Raw genomic sequence first — 18,951 nt, forward strand, 5'->3', positions numbered from 1 at the left:
GCTACAAATGCGCAAGACGTGGAATCTCTGCATAACACAAGGACTATAGGGGTTCCCCCTCCAAATTCCCCTACTCACTAATGCTAAATAATAACAATTACTTCCCTTTCGTGATACATATTTGAATCCAAAGATCATACGACATCTAATTCTTCGTAGTTGGCAAGAATCTGAGCACAGACACAACGCTCATTAATTGTGTGTCACAATACAACCTGCAGAGTATTGGTTTCCCTCCGACAACTGGAGGATGACAATGGTGCCGCTTGTGCCTTTATCTACTTCATCTCAACCTTGTGTAGACTGGCGTAAAGAAAGTTATTGTAGCGTTGAAAGAATCTTTCAGACAAGGATAAGGAGTTCCTTTCTTCTGATTAATTTTTTATTTCCCTACAAGAATCTTTATCCTATAGAGACCACCTACCTGCATGACGGAAGGAGAAGAAAACGGGGCACAAACAGTGCACAATGCGCCGATATGGTGTACAGGATACATCTAGATACAAAGCTCCATTACATCACGATTAATGTGACGCTTAGTCAATGCATACTGGTAGAAGTCCCAGATGATTTTTTGGAGTTGCAATTTGCCGGTAATTTCCTGTCTCTGTGTGTCATACGTTGTACACATTCTGGGCCATGGCCCATACGATGCCATATGGGCAGTAAATTTCACCGTAGAGGTCAGTGGATAGTACAGATATTTAATGGCGCCTTGTAAAAACCTCCGTATAACCGCTAACTGGTTGACAATGACATTTCTGAAAATGAGAAAAATTATTATCCATATTATAAATATTATACAACTCTCCTATGGTGAAAAAAAATACAAATAAAAGAGGTTTTCAAGGAATAAAAGAAATAAACCTAATTGGAGGAAATCTAAGAAATATGCGTAAACCCTGGTCACCTCGATGGTCCCCGCCCGACTTGTCCTCGGGTAATGAAATGCCTGTGGTCATATGCAATGAGGAAGATGTCACCATTGCAAAACAAGTCACCAAGACAAGAGGGTGAGAAATTAACTAGTTGAGTGGAGATGTTTTTTATTTTATTATTTCGTTCCATCAGCTTAAAGTTTTCATTCCTGGAAAACCCCTTTAAAAGGAGTTTTTTTGGTGCATGTGAGAGATTACAGTCACATGCACCGGATGCAGAATATGAACCCCTTTAAAGCCCATGACGTACTAATAAGCGTCTGTGCCCTGGGCTTTAAGAGCCTGACCCGTATTAGTACGCCATCGCGATCGCGCACGCACACAGGCTGTGCGGGCGCGATCGCCGCCAGGTGTCAGCTGATTGTCACAGCTGACACCCGGTACTATGTGCAGGGAGAGGTCCCGCACCGCTCCCGGCACATTAACCCCCGCAATGCTGCGATCGAAGTCGATCGCAGCATTGCGGTGGCAAGGGGAGGTGATCGGTATACTCACCTCCTCTTCCGGCCTCCAGCGCTGTCTGCCGCGGCTTCCCGGGTGTTGCCATGACGACCCGATGTCGTCATGACTTCATCCGGGTCACCAGGCAGCAGGAACATTGTTTGGTCATGCGCAGTGCACAACCAAACAATCTTCTCACTGTACAGCGCTGACTGCCTGCATGGCACAGGGATGGTGCTCCATCCCTATGCTATGCAGGCGATCAGAATAAAAAAAGAAGTGAAAGTCCCAAAGTGGGACAAAGTAAAAAAGTGTAAAAACTCCCAGAAAGTGAAAAAAAAATTTAAAAAAATTGTAAAAATATTTTAAAAAAAAATAATCCACCAAAAATAAAAATATAATGTACCCATCAATAAATATTATTATGAAAAAAAAGCAAACAAATAATAAAAGTACACATATTTGGTATCGCCGCGTCCGGAACGACCTGACCTATAAAACTGTCCCACTAGTTAACCCCTTCAGTGAACACGGTAAAAAAAAAAAAAAAAAAACAAGCAAAAAACAATGCTTTATCATCATACTGCCAAACAAAAACTGGAATAACACGCAATCAAGAAGACGAATATAAATAAAAATGGTACCGCTGAAAACGTCATCTTGTCCTGCAAAAAACAAGCCACCATACAGCTCCATCATCCGAAAAATCAAAAAGTTATAGCTCTCAGAATAAAGCGATGCAAAAAAATAATTTTTCCTATAAAATATCTTTTATTGTGTAAAAGCGCCAAAACATAGAAAAACGATATAAATGTGGTACCGCTGTAAACGTACTGACCCGAAGAATAAAGCTGCCTTATCACTTTTACCACACGCGGAACAGAATAAAAAAAAAAACAATTCCTGAATTGGTGGTTTTTGTTTATTCTGCCTCCCAAAAATTGGAATAGAAAGCGATCAAAAAATGTCACATGCCTGAAAATGGCACCAATAAAAAAGTCAACTCATTCCGCAAAAAACAAGCCGTCACATGACTCTGTCTGCCAAAATATGGAAAAATTATAGCTCTCAAAATATGGCGATGCAAAAACTAGATTTTACAAAAAATGCGTCTTTTAGTGTGTGACAGCAGTCAATCATAAAAACCCCATATGATTCTGGTATCGCTGTAATCGCACCTACCCAAAGAATAAAGTCGTCTAATCATTTATACCGCACGAGGAAAGGCGTAAAAAATAAACTCTCGGGTTAGGGTTGGGCTAGGGTTAGGGTTGTGCTAGGGTTAGGGTTGTGCTAGGGTTAGGGTTGTGCTACGGTTAGGGTTGTGCTACGGTTAGGGCTGGGGTTGGGGTTAGGGTTGTGATGAGGTTGGGATTTTTTTCAAAAGTAAGAAAAAATATGACGATATGGCGACTAGTGTTGAGCGCAAGTGCTCGCTACTTGAGTTTGCATCGGGTGCTCTGGTATGCATTGAGTATCGCGGGTATTTGAGTGACATGCTCGAGTCTCCGCCCCATATGCTTCGCGGCCAAAAAAACTTTGCGGGGATTGCCTGCCGTGCACGAGCGATCCCCGCATGTTTTTTTTGGGGTGTCTAATAATCGTGAAACAGGCGGGGCAGGGACTCGAGCATGTCACTCGAGCACACGCAGTACATGGTGCATACCTGAGTACCCGATGCAAACTCAAGTAGCGAGCACTTGCGCTCAAGACTAATGACAACTTATTCAATATGATGACCTAATGTTATCAAATTCTGTGTCATACCTCTGGGTTCAAAATGTTCACTCTACCCCTTGATAAAAATCCTTGAGAGGTCTAGTTTCCAAAATGGGGTCACTTGTGGGTGTTTCCACTGTTTAGGCACACAGGAGCCCTCCAAACGCAACATGGTGTCCGCTAACAAATTGAATGGAAAATCGGCTCAAATTGTTAGCGGACACCATGTTGCGTTTGCAGAGCCCCTGTGTGCCTAAACATTGGAACTTCCCCACAAGTGACCCCATTTTGGAAACTAGACCCCCAAAGGCACCTATCTAGATGCATAGTGAGCACTTGGAACCCCCAGGTGCTTCACAAATTGATTCGTAAAAATGAAAAAAAGTGGAAAAAAAAATACTTTTTCATTTTTACGGATTAATTTGTGAAGCACCTGGGGGTTCAAAATGCTCACCACCCATCTAGATAAATTCCCAGGAGGGTCTAGTTTCCAAAATGGGGTCACTTGTGGGGGGTTTCCACTGTTTAGGCACATCAGGGGCTCTCCAAATGCAACATGGCGTCCACTAATTATTCAAACAAATTTTACAATCGAAAATTCAAATGGCGCTCCTTCCCTTCCGAGCCCTGCCGTGCGCCCAAACAGTGGTTTTTCCCCACATATGGGGTATCTGCGTGCCCAGGGGAAATTGCACAACAAATTTTGGGGTCCATTTTTTCCTGTTACCCCTGCGAAAATTAAAAAAAATTGGGTCTAAAGTAACATTTTTGTGAAAAAAGTTAAATGTTAATTTTTGTTTTCCACATTCCAAAAATTCCTGTGAAGCACCTGAAGGGTTAATAAAGTTCTTGAATGTGGTTTTGAGCACCTTGAGGGGTGCAGTTTTTAGAATGGTGTCACTTTTGGGTATTTTCTGTCATAAAGACCTCTCAAAGTGACTTCAAATGTGATGTAGTCCCTAGAAAAATGGTTTTGTAAATTTTGTTGGAAAAATGAAAAATCGCTGGTCAAATTTTAACCCTTATAGCTCCATAACAAAAAAAAAATTTGATTCCAAAATTGTGCTGATGTAAAGTAGACATGTGGGAAATGTTATTTATTAACTATTTTGTGTGACATATCTCTCTGATTTAAGGGCATAAAAATTCAAATTTTGAAAATTGCGAAATTTTTACAATTTTCGCCAAATTTCCGTTTTTTTCACAAATAAACGCAAGTGATATTGAAGAAATTTTACCACAATCATGAAGTACAATATGTCACGAAAAAAAAATCTCAGAATCAGGGGGATCCGTTGAAGCGTTCCAGAGTAATTACCTCATAAAATGACAGTGGTCAGAATTGTAAAAATTGGCCTGGTCATTAACGTGCAAACCACCTTGGGTTGTAAAGGGGTTAACGGCGTTCACAAGTCTTGAACCGGGGCCCAAACTTTTTCAAACAAGTCAACTTTATTTGTTCACAGTATTTTTTTTCTCATTTTTCAGTTAGACTTTTTTAATCAGTTCTTATAAGGGGATAATCAAGGGAAGCGCCTATTTAATGACACCGGAGATCATAGTCACTCCTCACACAGACATTGCCCCAGTTGTCCTTCATTCACGTCTGGGCTATAGGATTTTGAGTGAACGTACTGTTGTCCGTGAACACAATTAAGGAGGGTAGAGGGGGCGGGGGGGACAATAATAAAAAAAAATAATTGAGGTCAGACTTTGCAGTCTAACATGGATGAAATCTGGGTCACAGCGATTGCCTCTGGCTTGTCACAAATTATTTGATACAGAAGCGCATCACTAGGGTGCCAACTAGTTAGCAATCCCTAATCTGAAGGGATGTAATGAGAGTGTCTGCAAGAAAAGAGCAGTGCGGCCACCGCTACGTTTACTAGTAATAAAAGGTCTACCCCGGAAACAATGACACTACACTCCCTGACAGAAGTTGTGTCGCTTATCCATGTTATGTAAATAAAAGCTTATAACCTGACGTTAAATTCATCGATTGGTTTTATAAATTGCTCTTTTGAAAGCTGAAACCCTCCCAAATTTGGTTTAGGTTAAAAAAATTAATTGGCATCAATGCTGAAATATTGATCATTTAATGAACACAGAATGGTCAGATTTTGGCAAGACAAAAGTTTTGTCGCCCACAGAAAGTCATGTGATATTCAATCAAATAATTATCTTAAAATACAAATATATGTTGCATAACATTGGTAAATGAAGTTGTGGTGCTATTAGAGTCACATTTAATATTAAACATGCTGAATGACGTTCATGTCTGGTGACTGGGCTGCCAGTCCTTGAGTACCTTGATCTTTTTTGCCTGGAGGAACTTTGTTGTAGAGATGGATGACCATCCTGCTGCAGAATGTGACCCCTTTTATGATTTGGAATGTAAGAGGTAGCTAATACTTCTTGATATTTTAGGCCATTGATATTGCCTTTCACCTTGCAAATGTTTCACACACCCCCATACTGAATGTAACCCCAGACCATGATCTTTCCACCACCAAATGTAACTGTTTTCTGGGTGTATTTTGGATCCATATGGGCTCCGGTAGGTCTCCTGCAGTATTTGTGGTGGCTGTGGTGTAATTCTACTGAAGATTCATCAGAGAAATCCACCTTCTGCCACTTTTCCAGCGTCCATCTGTTTAGCAGGCTGTGGGACTTTGCAAATGCCACACGGTTTTTTATTTGCCTTTTGTTTAGTGCTGGCTTCTGGGCACTGATTCGACCATGGAGGCCATTTCGAGACCGAATCCTACAAACTGTTCTAGTTGACACAGGGACTGGAGGTGTCCAGGCCTGTTGGAGCTCTGCTGCAGTGGAAGAGGGGCTTGCTTTGGATTTTCTAACCAACAAACGTTCCTCCTGAGCAGTTGTCTTGCGGGGTCTGTCGGACCTGGGCTTGTCAAACACATCTCCAGTCTCTTCAAATCTTTTTTTAATTCTTTGTACTCGACGCTGAGACACATTAAAGGTGCCAGGCACCTCTGCAGTGGATCTGGTCTTCAGCCTCTTGATAATCAAGGATTTGGTCGCAGGGTGGATTTTTGGCAGTTCAAGTGAAGGTCTGGGGTGCTGGGTTTCTTTTTATACACACCCACTAATTAACCAATCATTTACTGAGCACTGGTGAGGATGTAAACTAGGATTGGGTGCATTATATGACCAGGCGACAAAACTTTTGTCTTGCCAAAATCTGACCATTCTGTGTTCATTAAATGATCAATATTTCAGCATTGATGCCAATTTATTTTCTTAACCGGAACCAAATTTGGGAGGGTTTCAGCTTTCAAAAGGTTATAAGCTTTTATTTACATAACATGGATAAGCGACATAATAGCAGTTTATATACACTCCCTGACAAAGTTAAGTCTCTGTTCACATTTGCAGTTGTCATCTGATTGTAATGAAACCATCTTTTTTTTTTAAATACTGGATTCATTACAAACTAAGCAAATACGGATGCACACTTTGTATGTACGGATGCACACTATGTATGTATGTATGTATGTATGTATGTATGTATATATATATATATATATATATATATATATATACACACACACATATATATATACATACATACACACAGTGTGCATCTGTATTTGCTGATTATATTTATAATAAAATAAAGATAAATAACAATAAAATATATATTCATAAAAAAAAATAAAAATAATAATAATAATAATAATGCAAAATAAAAATAATTAAAAAAAATTATATATATATGATCTGTTAACAGATGACGTAATTAATCATCAGCTATGATCCATTTCCCATAGACTTCAATATTCAAAGAAAAAAATGGATCCAGTTGCTATGAGTTTTTTTGGCTGGAACAAAATAAATAAATGTGTGCCGATTTCAGCTACAATGTAGCCAAAAGAAAGACAGTTTAACATATTTCTGTCCCCCACTTAAATGAATGAATCCCTTACAAGAACTATTATCAATCCAAAATGAATCCCAAAACAGAAATCACTACTGGACATGTGAACAAAGCCCTAAGAGGATTCATTTATCTGAACATCTTGGTATTTTGTTTGTTACCCGTCCACTAAATAGTAAAAAAAAATTCAAAAGCAGAAAGTATAGTTTCAGGATCAACTTTTGCAAACAAAATATTCATCATATTAAAGGTGTGAGCTCAGTATATGCACGCAGCTAACATAGCGAAACCTAGCAGAGTCGGCGGCATTCTGTACAGAAGCTGAAGCATTGCTTGAAGACCAAATGTTGGCAGCTATGGCATAATTTATCACAGGGAACATTTTTTTTTCCTTAAAAATCAGACTAACTAATCCGTATGATAAGCTGAGCCTAATTTTTTTGGTGCGAAAAGGATCGATGTTCATAAAAAAAAAAGGCTGCAATTTTTCAAGAGGTACTATTGAATTGCAATTTATGGTACTAAAAATGAGGGCAACTAAACTATATAGGTAAATGGGGTTCTCCCCTTTGGACAATCCCTACTTGTTAGACTATACTCACATGTCCAGTAATCATCCATTAGAACGGATCCAGCAGTAATTCATTGACAAAAAATTTGTGCAGACACAACTTTGTCCGCCTGAAAAAAAAGTGGATTTCAACTGGATTGTTTGTCTTTTTTTCAACATTGAAGTCTATGGAAAACTGATCCGTTAATTAGCCATCCGTTTTTCCATTTTTCTCCCATTTGAAAATAATCAGTTTTTTTGCTTACTAGAGGTGAAAAAAATTAAATATTTACCATATACTACTGGATGTGTGAACTTTCAAGTAATCATTCATTTAAAACTGATCCAGTAAAAAAATCAAGGTTAGTGGTTACCTTAAATTGCACTTATTTCAGTCTGAAATGTTCAAAACTTTCTTTCTTTTTAGACCCACTGATATGCAGTTTGCAAGCCGCATCCAAGTCAGACAATTTTCTTGTGGGAGTGTCTCTCCCAGTAATATAGGCTGGGAGTATTTCTCCCAGTAATATAGGCTGGTATGAGATCTATGTATATTCAGGGTGCTGTTGTCTTCATAATCAGCGCAGCTACAATACTGTAATTATTTCCTCCTTGCCTTTTCCTGTGCCGTTAGAGATATTCTCTCTCTTCTTCATTGCAGATCTGTATTCCCTCCCTGCTCCTATCTCCAACACAGAGAAGGAACAGGGATATGCACACAGAGCAAGTCAAAATCGGGAGCAGAAGCTCTGACGAATTTGTAACATTTTTGCAGAAGACTCCGCTACATGAATGACTTATAGACGCTATGCAGCAGCAAAATGGTGGAAAATTTGTACTGAAGACCTGAGCGTGATAGCGATATGGCAATATTTGAAGCCTTCATGCTCGGATCAGGAGAGCAGTGGCCAGTCAATGCTTGGACCAATTGGCACGGATGTCTGAACGAGCCCTTAAAATTAACAATCCACAGTGATCAGTCCTTTGCAGCGGCCACTACAGGGGAAGTATTACAATTAGGAAAGGCGGGAGAAGCTGATAATTAGAGGCTCTTTGCTCTATCTCAAAGGGGTTTTACATGCAGGGGAGCTCTAGAACATCCATATGGGCTATTAGTAAGACAACCATAATATAAGACTTTGTGAAACTGTTACCGGAACTTGCCCATTACTTCTCTTCCATTAACATTCCAAAAACAGGAGAAACAGATTACAATTTACACAGTAAAATGGACATATAGGGAATACAAGCATGGGAAGAAAGTTAAAATAGCCAATTCTTATCTGTTTACTAGCAACATACAGTCATGGCCAAAAGTATTGAGAATGAGACAAATAGTAATTTTTCCAAAGTTTACTGCTTCATTTTTTGTAATGGCAATTTGCATATACTCCTGAATGTCAAAGAGTGATCAGCTTAACAGCAATTACTGTACTTGCAAAGTCAATATTTGCCCAGAAAATGAACTTTAACCCCCAAAACACATTTCAACATCATTGCAGTCCTGCCTTAAAAGGAGCAGCTAACATCGTTTTAGTGATTGATCCATTAACACAGGTGTGGGTTGTAACGGGTCTGGGAGGCGGAACCTCTGAGCTACTATACAAGGGGGCGGTCCTTGTAAGGGAGCGGGTGGCGACCAGGGAAGACGGGCAGGAAGTCACAGCAGGTGACCGGGACAGTCTCTGAGTGAACGGGCTGGAGGTCACGGCAAGTGACTGGGGCAGTCTCTGGATGAACGGGCAGATGGTCACGGCAAGTGACCGGGGCAGTCTCTGAATGAACGGGCAGATGGTCACGGCAAGTGACCGGGGCAGTCTCTGAATGAACGGGCAGATGGTCACGGCAAGTGACCGGGGCAGTCTCTGAATGAACGGGCAGATGGTCACGGCAAGTGACCGGGGCAGTCTCTGAATGAACGGGCAGATGGTCACGGCAAGTGACCGGGGCAGTCTCTGGGTAAAGGGTTGGTACGACCTGTGGCGGCTGATGATAGACGTGAGCTTCCAGGTGAGCAGTAGAGAGTCTCTGGATGAACGGGTGGTCACAGCATGTGACGGCGGAGCCTCCAGGAAGACCAACAGACAGGCGGCAGAAGAGCGCTCCCAGGTGAGCGGGCAGAAGTCTCTGGACAGGCGGGTGGTCACAGCACGTGACGGCAGAGCCTCCAGGTAGGCTAGCAGACAGGCAGCAGATGAGCGCTCCCAGGTGAGCGGGCAGGAGTCACTGGACAGGCAGGTGGTCACAGCACGTGACGGCGGAGCCTCCAGGTAGGCTAGCAAGCAGATGTGTGCTCCCAGGTGAGCAGGCAAGCTGGTCCATAGACAGACTGACAGGAGTTGGAAGGCAGACCGTCGGACCTCAGGTAAGCAGGCAGGTGGCTGGAGTGCGCTCCCAGGTGAGCGGACAGGCTGGTCCTTAGACAGACTGACAGGAGTAGTAAGGCAGACCGTCGGACCTCAGACTAGCAGGCAGGTAGCAGATAATCAGGCAGGAATAAGACAGCAAGCTGGCAGGAATCTGGCAGGTCACTGGCAACGGGACCTGAGGGCTGAAGCAGAGTAGTGAACAGTGCAACAACATTGCTCGGGCACCTCCATTTTGGAGGAGGTGCCTTATATATGGTGAAGTCCTCCGGCCATTGGCCGGGGACTCCTTAGGACGGCGCGCGCGGCCCCTTTAAGAGGGAGGGAGAGCGCGCGCCCTAAGCACAGTGGCCGGGAAGGAGCGCGCGCTGCCAGCAGAGCGGGAGGAGGACGCCGGGCACGGAGCAGAGAGGTGAGGGGAACAGCGTCCCTGCCTAGCAGAGGGCAGGGACGCCGGCGCTACAGTACCCCCCCCTTTAGGCCCCCCCTTTTTTAGGCCAGACAGAAATTTAGCTAGGATAAGAGGGGCATGGATGTTCTCCCGGGGCTCCCACGTTCTCTCCTCAGGACCAAACCCCTTCCAATCTACTAGAAAAAAGGTCTTTCCTCTTACCCTTTTGGTGGCAAGAATGTTCTCTACCTCAAACTCGTACTCAGCAGAAACCGGAGCAGGAGGCGTACCTGTAGACTTGGAAAAAGAGTCAAGTACCACAGGTTTGAGGAGAGATACATGGAAGGAGTTAGGGATCCGTAAGTTGGCCGGGAGTTTCAATTTATAGGCCACCGGGTTGATCTGACTGATGACCTCCAGAGGACCGATGAACCGAGGCCCTAACTTGTAAGAAGGTATCTTGAGTCGGACATATTTAGATGAGAGCCAGACTTTATCTCCAGGACGAAATTGTGGAGGATCCAGGCGTTTTTTGTCAGCGTGTCTTTTCATCCGTTCGGACGACTGAAGGAGTGCGGATCGGGTACTCTCCCAAATGGAGGAAAATTTGCTAACGAGAGATTCCGCAGCCGGGTTGTCCACAGAGGTGGAGACAGGAAAAGGAATCCGAGGATGCTGACCGAAGACTACAAAAAACGGGGATTTGGAGGAGGATTCGCTCTCGTGATTGTTATAAGAGAACTCGGCCCATGGTAGGAGATCCACCCAGTCTGAATGATGGGCATTAACGAAGTGCCGGAGGTAACTGGTCAGGTTCTGATTGATCCGCTCCACTTGACCATTGGACTGTGGGTGGTAAGCGGAAGAGAAGTCCAGGGTGACGTCTAGCAGTTTACAAGTGGCTCTCCAGAAACGTGAGGTGAACTGTACCCCACGATCCGACACGATGTGGAGGGGCAGGCCATGAAGACGGAAGATGTGGCGGATAAAGTCTTTAGCCAGCTCGGGTGCAGACGGGAGGGCTGGCAGGGGAATAAAGTGAGCCATCTTGGAAAAGCGATCAGCGACCACCCAAATGACCGTACAACCGGCGGAGACGGGGAGATCAGTTATGAAGTCCATAGCAATATGCTGCCAGGGGGCAGCAGGCACAGGAAGCGGAAGGAGGCGACCGGCTGGCAGGTGTCTCGGGACTTTGTTGCGGGCGCAGGACACACGGGCAGAAACAAAGTCTATTACGTCCTTGTGCAGGGTAGGCCACCAGTAGTGCCGGGCAATAAGCTGGAGGGTCTTTTTCTGACCGGCGTGGCCAGCTAGTTTAGACGAATGGCCCCAGTGTAGGATCTTCTTCCGATCAGGTACTGAAACAAACGTCTTACCGGGAGGGAGACGATTTAGACTCACGGGAGCCACCTGCATTACTCTGGCGGGATCGATGATATGTTTAGGTTCTTCCTCGAGATCGGACACCAGAAAGGATCGGGACAAGGCGTCTGCTTTGACGTTTTTGTCAGCCGGGCGAAAATGAAGAACAAAATCAAAGCGAGCAAAAAACAAGGACCACCGGGCTTGGCGCGGGTTAAGTCTCTGGGCATGCTGGAGGTAAGCCAAGTTCTTGTGTTCAGTGTAAATTATTACCGGGTGAAGAGCCTCCTCGAGTAGGTAACGCCACTCCTCCAACGCCAGCTTGATGGCCAATAACTCTCGGTCTCCTATGGAATAGTTGCGCTCAGAAGAGGAGAAGAGTTTGGAGAAGAAGCCACAAGTTACCATTCTCCCGGAAGATGATTTTTGAGTAAGTACCGCTCCGGCTCCAGAGGAGGAGGCGTCAACTTACAGGAAGAACTGCTTGTTGCCGTCCGGGCGATGCAGCACCGGGGCGGAAGAGAAGGCCTGTTTTAGGGAAAGAAAGGCCTCCTCTGCTTCGGGCGGCCACTCTTTGGGATTAGTACCCTTACGGGTGAGCGCGGAAATTGGGGCAGTCCGGGAAGAGAAGTGTGGTATGAAGAGGCGGTAGTAGTTAGCGAAGCCCAGGAATCGCTGAATGGCCTTCAACCCCTCCGGTCGAGGCCATTTCTCGATGGCAGACAGTTTCTCTGGATCCATTCGTAGGCCGGTCTGAGAAATAATGTAGCCCAAAAACGGAAGCGAGGTCTGCTCAAAGAGGCACTTCTCGTATTTAGCGAAGAGGTGATTCTGCCTGAGCCTGAGCAGGACCTGACGAACGTCCCTCCGGTGAGTCTGGAGATCCGGAGAGAAGACCAAGATGTCGTCCAGGTACACCACTACGCAGGAGTAGAGAAGGTCCCGGAAGATGTCATTGACCAACTCTTGAAAGACGGCAGGAGCGTTACAGAGACCAAAGGGCATTACCAGATATTCATAGTGGCCGTCCCGGGTGTTGAATGCCGTCTTCCATTCATCCCCCTGACGGATACGGACCAGGTTGTACGTTCCACGGAGGTCCAGTTTGGTGAAGATTCTAGCCCCCCTCAGACGATCAAATAACTCCGGAATGAGCGGAAGGGGGTACTTATTCTTCACCGTGATCTGGTTAAGGCCTCTATAGTCTATACAGGGACGGAGAGAGCCGTCCTTCTTTTTGACGAAAAAGAAGCCTGCTCCCGCCGGGGAGGTAGATTTCCGGATGAATCCCCTGGCCAGATTCTCCTCAATATATTTGGACATCGACCGGGTCTCAGCAGCGGATAATGGATAAATACGCCCACGGGGAGGAGTAGTACCAGGTAACAGGTCGATAGGGCAGTCGTATGGTCTATGAGGGGGTAGTGTCTCTGCTTCCTTTTTATTAAAGACATCAGCATAAGACCAATAAGGAATCGGAAGTCCAGGTAGATTAGCTGGGGTAGGAGAAGGACGGACGGGATGGACGGGAACCAGACAGGTCTTATGGCAGTCCTGTCCCCAGCGAAGGACTTCTCCGGTCTGCCAGTCAAGCACGGGTGCATGTCTCTGGAGCCAAGGTAGGCCTAGCAAGAGGGCGTGGGAGAGTCCAGGCAGAACATGAAAGGAGATACTCTCAGAATGCAGCATTCCCACCTGCAGAGTAATGGATTCGGTGATGAGTTGGATGGGGCGTGGTAAGAGACCCCCATCCACGGCAGCAACAGACAAGGGTACAGCCAGAGGTTTGGTGGGGATGCGGTATTTCTCTACCAGGGACTGTGAAATAAGATTCCCGGCTGCTCCAGAGTCAAGTTGGGCTAGTTCGAAATAACGGTTCTCCCCGCAGACGATTGAGACTGACAACAGCAGAGATGGAGAGGATTTATTCTTGTCTAGGTCGACCTCTCTGAGCGAACCTAGACACAGGCGTTTCCCGACCTCTCCGGGCAGGTACGGATCCGGTGCTCCTTACTGCCACAGTAGAAGCAGCTCCCCTCGGCACGGCGTAACTCTTGACGGGTTTTGACCATCTTGGTCTGGTCGACCTGCATAGGCTCAGGAGAGTGTACCTGGGTAGAGACGGAGGGAGTGACGGGTTTCTGAAAAGTAGGAGCTAGACGTGGTAACCTCCTCTCACGGGTGACCTCTTTGGCACGCTCCTGGAACCGTAGGTCAATCCGGGTGGCAAGAGTTATTAGGTCATCGAGAGTGGTAGGGATGTCCCGACCGGCAAGTTCATCTTTAATACGGCCGGACAGACCCTCCCAGAAGACGGATACCAGAGCGTCGTTATCCCAGGCCAGCTCCGAGGCAAGGGTACGGAACCGTATGGCATATTGGCACACGGTGAGACTTCCTTGACGGAGGCGTAGCAGTGATGATGCGGATGAGGTCTTCCGTCCGGGTTCGTCGAAGACTTTCCGGAAAGCCGTGAGAAAAGCAGGCAGGTTGGACACCAGGGGGTCTCCTCTCTCCCATAGAGGATTTAGCCAGGCCAGGGCCTCCCCGGTGAGATGGGACATGATAAATGCAATTTTGGCTCGGTCGGAGTTAAACTGGTGGGACAATAGTTCAAAGTGCAGGGTGCACTGATTTATGAAGCCCCGAGCCTGGGCGGAGTCGCCTCCGAAGCGAGGAGGTGCAGAAAGCCGGGGTCCGGGGTAGGATACCATGGTATTAGTGGGCAGCGGAGCTGCCGGATTGCGAGACATGGCACTGGCGGAGGTTGCTGGTGGAGCAGTCAGAGTGTCCAGGCGAGTATTGACATTCCGCAGGTGACCCAGGATGGACTCCTGTTGGGACCTTTGACGGGACAGTTCATGACACAGGTCCGAGAGCGAGGGAGCTTGGGTGCCACCGGGTTCCATGGCCCGAGCAAACTGTAACGGGTCTGGGAGGCGGAACCTCTGAGCTACTATACAAGGGGGCGGTCCTTGTAAGGGAGCGGGTGGCGACCAGGGAAGACGGGCAGGAAGTCACAGCAGGTGACCGGGACAGTCTCTGAGTGAACGGGCTGGAGGTCACGGCAAGTGACTGGGGCAGTCTCTGGATGAACTGGCAGATGGTCACGGCAAGTGACCGGGGCAGTCTCTGAATGAACGGGCAGATGGTCACGGCAAGTGACCGGGGCAGTCTCTGAATGAACGGGCAGATGGTCACGGCAAGTGACCGGGGCAGTCTCTGAATGAACGGGCAGATGGTCACGGCAAGTGACCGGGGCAGTCTCTGAATGAACGGGCAGATGGTCACGGCAAGTGACCGGGGCAGTCTCTGGGTAAAGGGTTGGTACGACCTGTGGCGGCTGATGATAGACGTGAGCTTCCAGGTGAGCAGTAGAGAGTCTCTGGATGAACGGGTGGTCACAGCATGTGACGGCGGAGCCTCCAGGAAGACCAACAGACAGGCGGCAGAAGAGCGCTCCCAGGTGAGCGGGCAGAAGTCTCTGGACAGGCGGGTGGTCACAGCACGTGACGGCAGAGCCTCCAGGTAGGCTAGCAGACAGGCAGCAGATGAGCGCTCCCAGGTGAGCGGGCAGGAGTCACTGGACAGGCAGGTGGTCACAGCACGTGACGGCGGAGCCTCCAGGTAGGCTAGCAAGCAGGTAGCAGATGTGTGCTCCCAGGTGAGCAGGCAAGCTGGTCCATAGACAGACTGACAGGAGTTGGAAGGCAGACCGTCGGACCTCAGGTAAGCAGGCAGGTGGCTGAAGTGCGCTCCCAGGTGAGCGGACAGGCTGGTCCTTAGACAGACTGACAGGAGTAGTAAGGCAGACCGTCGGACCTCAGACTAGCAGGCAGGTAGCAGATAATCAGGCAGGAATAAGACAGCAAGCTGGCAGGAATCTGGCAGGTCACTGGCAACGGGACCTGAGGGCTGAAGCAGAGTAGTGAACAGTGCAACAACATTGCTCGGGCACCTCCATTTTGGAGGAGGTGCCTTATATATGGTGAAGTCCTCCGGCCATTGGCCGGGGACTCCTTAGGACGGCGCGCGCGGCCCCTTTAAGAGGGAGGGAGAGCGCGCGCCCTAAGCACAGTGGCCGGGAAGGAGCGCGCGCTGCCAGCAGAGCGGGAGGAGGACGCCGGGCACGGAGCAGAGAGGTGAGGGGAACAGCGTCCCTGCCTAGCAGAGGGCAGGGACGCCGGCGCTACATGGGTGTTGATGAGGGCAGGGCTGGCGATCAATCAGTCATGATTAAGTAAGAATGACATCACTGGACACTTTAAAAGGAGGCTGGTTCTTGGTATCATTATTTCTCTTCAGTTAACCATGGTTATCTCTAAAGAAACACATGCAGCCATCATTGTACTGCACAAAAATGGCCTAACAGGGAAGAGTATCGCAGCTACAAAGATTGCACCTAAGTCAACAATCTATCGCATCATCAAGAACTTCAAGGAGAGAGCTTCCATTGTTGTCAAAAAGGCTCCAGGGCGCCCAAGAAAGACCAGCAAGCGCCAGGACCGTATCTTAAAACTGTTTCAGCTGCGGGATCGGACTACCAGCAGTGCAGAGCTTGCTCAGGAATGGCAGCAGGCTGGTGTGAGTGCTTCTGCACGCAGTGTGAGGCGGAGACTCTTTGAGCAAGGGCTGGTTTCAAGGAGGGCAGCAAAGAAGCCACTTCTCTCCAGAAAAAACATCAGGGACCGACTGATATTCTGCAAAAGGTACAGGGAGTGGACTGCTGAGGACTGGGGCAAAGTCATTTTCTCTTATGAATCCCCTTTTCGATTGTTTGGGACATCTGGAAAACAGCTTATTCGGAGAAGAAGAGGTGAGCGCTACCACCAGTCTTGTCTCATGCCAACTGTAAAGCATCCTGAAACCATTCATGTGTGGGGTTGCTTCTCAGCCAAGGGAATCGGCTCACTCACAGTCTTGTCTACAAACACAGCCATGAATAAAGAATGGTACCAGAATGTCCTCCAAGAGCAACTTCTCCCAACCGTCCAAGAGCAGTTTGGCGCCCAACAATGCCTTTTCCAGCATGATGGAGCAACTTGCCATAAAGCAAAGGTGATAACTAAATGGCTCATGGAACAAAACATAGAGATTTTGGGTCCATGGCCTGGAAACTCCCCAGATCTTAATCCCATTGAGAACTTGTGGTCAATCATCAAGAGACGGGTGGACAAACAAAAACCAACAAATTCTGGCAAAATGCAAGCATTGATTATGCAAGAATGGACTGCTATCAGTCAGGATTTGGTCCAAAAGTTGATTGAGAGCATGCCAGGGAGAATTACAGAGGTCTTGAAGAAGAAGGGGCAACACTGCAAATATTGACTTGCTGCATTAACTCATTCTAACTGTTAATATAACCTATTGGTACTCATAATATGATTGCAATTATATTTCTGTATGTGATATAAACATCAGACAAACACTAATAAAAACCAGAGGCCAGCAGATCATGTGAAAATATAATTTTGGTGTCATTCTCAAAACTTTTGGCCATGACTGTAGACTACTGAACAGCTGGCTATTCTTGGTTTTCATGGTCTTGAGGGTCACACAGACAAGCACTGTCATGAGAACCTATAGCCTTGAATCGTCAAAGACTTCCTTGGGATGAAGAGTTACCACCCTAAAAATGTAAATATAAGAAACTTTCCAAGATCCGAAAGTAATAAGAAATACACAGTAGCCAAACCGTGTACCACAATCATCCATCTGATCATCCTCCTTCCCAGTGAGGAAGAATGGAGCTCTCATGGCATGAGCAAAAGACCAAGATCAGGAGAAACTTGGACTTAAAGGGAATAAGTCACCAGAAAATAACCTATTGTTTAAATGAGGCTTATGGGTTTTTTTCTCCTCTAAATATCACAATCTGTATTAAGAACAAAAAATAGAAGTCTTACAATTTTTACACTGGCCGATGGAGCTGTTGGACTCCTATTTCAGGAATTTCACATGCGCATTAGCAGCAACAGACGGACTTAGACGCTAGCTTTTGTACTGAAGCATCTAATGAGTGTGTACAATGGTCACTGTGAAGGAAAGGAAGATGTCACAGCTTCCCCTGTTCCATCTCCTATTGTGATTGGTGGATCCTGTGTTAGAAGGTTTGTATAGAGATCTTACCGGTCATTGTAATCCTGCCTGGAATGAGAAGCAACTTCTGTAAACTCTTTCTGAAAGAGCAGGAATAAGAATTACAAAAAGTCCCAGTTCTCAGTGTGAAAATAGCAAGTTATAATTTCATTATCTCATCATTAAAAAATACAATTAAAATTATATATATATATATATATATATATATATATATATATATATATATATATATATATATATATATATATATATAAAAAATAACAGAAAAATGTGATAAAAAAATAGGTCAGTTTCATTAAATACATTGTTTTTAATGGACTTAAGTTTAAACATCATGAAAAGAGACGTTTGTTTGCTGAACTGTTTCTAATACATGGATGTTGATTGCCGCATGACCATTCATATATATAGGAATTAACCTAGTCCCTTTAAGTGTATTTCTACGCCATCTGAGAGCAGCATAATGTAGGGACAGAGACCCTGATTCCAGCGATGTATCACTTACTGGACTGAGTGTTGTATCTTTTTTTTTAATAAAATAATTTTCTCTGCTGCAGATCTAGCATATCTCTGAATGCTGAGCTCTATATAACCCCGTCCACACCACTGATTGGCAGCTTTCTATGCACAATCTGCATAGGCAGAAAGCAGCCAATTAGTGGTGAAGACTGGGTTGGACTACATGGCAGCAGGTTTACTAGTCCTTTAGTGATAATCTCCTGCTGATTAAACTGATTTTTCTGAAAACTTCAACAAGCAGCCCAGTAAGTGACACATCGCTGGAATCAGGGTCTCTGGCCCTAAATAATAATCCTCTCAGATTAGGTAGAAAATTCCTGGTGACAGATATCCTTTAAAAGAAGTCTCAGGACAAAATGACCATTCAAACAAAGCACAAGTGCTCGGGGCACCCTCGGTTTGGCCGAGCAGTCAGATGGAAAACAAGTAGATGGGAAGGTGCAACTATCTCTGCCCTCCTCTTTCTCCTGTTAAGCCAGAGCTATCAATCAAGGAGGAGAAATGTAAAAAAAAAAAAAAAAAAAACAAGTAGGTGGGAAGGTGCACTGAAACGTTTGGCCCTGCCGAGGGTGCACAGAGCGCCTGTGCTTGGTTTGAACAGTCATTTTGTGTTGACAGACTCCCTTTTATGATTCCATTGAAAAACTATGTAGTGTTGAAAT

The 18,951-nt window shown here is 45.8% G+C and overlaps 1 protein-coding gene across 5 annotated transcripts in view; it reads right to left on the reverse strand.

Moving 5' to 3' along the window:
• Positions 1-18,951, reverse strand: part of DAAM1 (dishevelled associated activator of morphogenesis 1) — a 188,257-nt gene that overhangs the window by 138,952 nt on the left and 30,354 nt on the right. Inside the window, exon 2 of one of the 5 annotated variants that reach the window (XM_073638750.1) lies at positions 17,801-17,850. The exons of the other annotated variants lie outside the window; for them this stretch is intronic. The gene's annotated coding sequence lies outside the window, so the exon portion shown is untranslated. The remainder of the gene's footprint in view (positions 1-17,800; positions 17,851-18,951) is intronic. 5 annotated transcript variants of the gene reach the window in all.

The sequence above is a fragment of the Phyllobates terribilis genome, unplaced genomic scaffold (genome assembly GCF_046119375.1).
Source record: "Phyllobates terribilis strain yellow unplaced genomic scaffold, ASM4611937v1 Scaffold_7__3_contigs__length_470593459, whole genome shotgun sequence".
Taxonomy (NCBI): Eukaryota; Metazoa; Chordata; class Amphibia; order Anura; family Dendrobatidae; genus Phyllobates; species Phyllobates terribilis.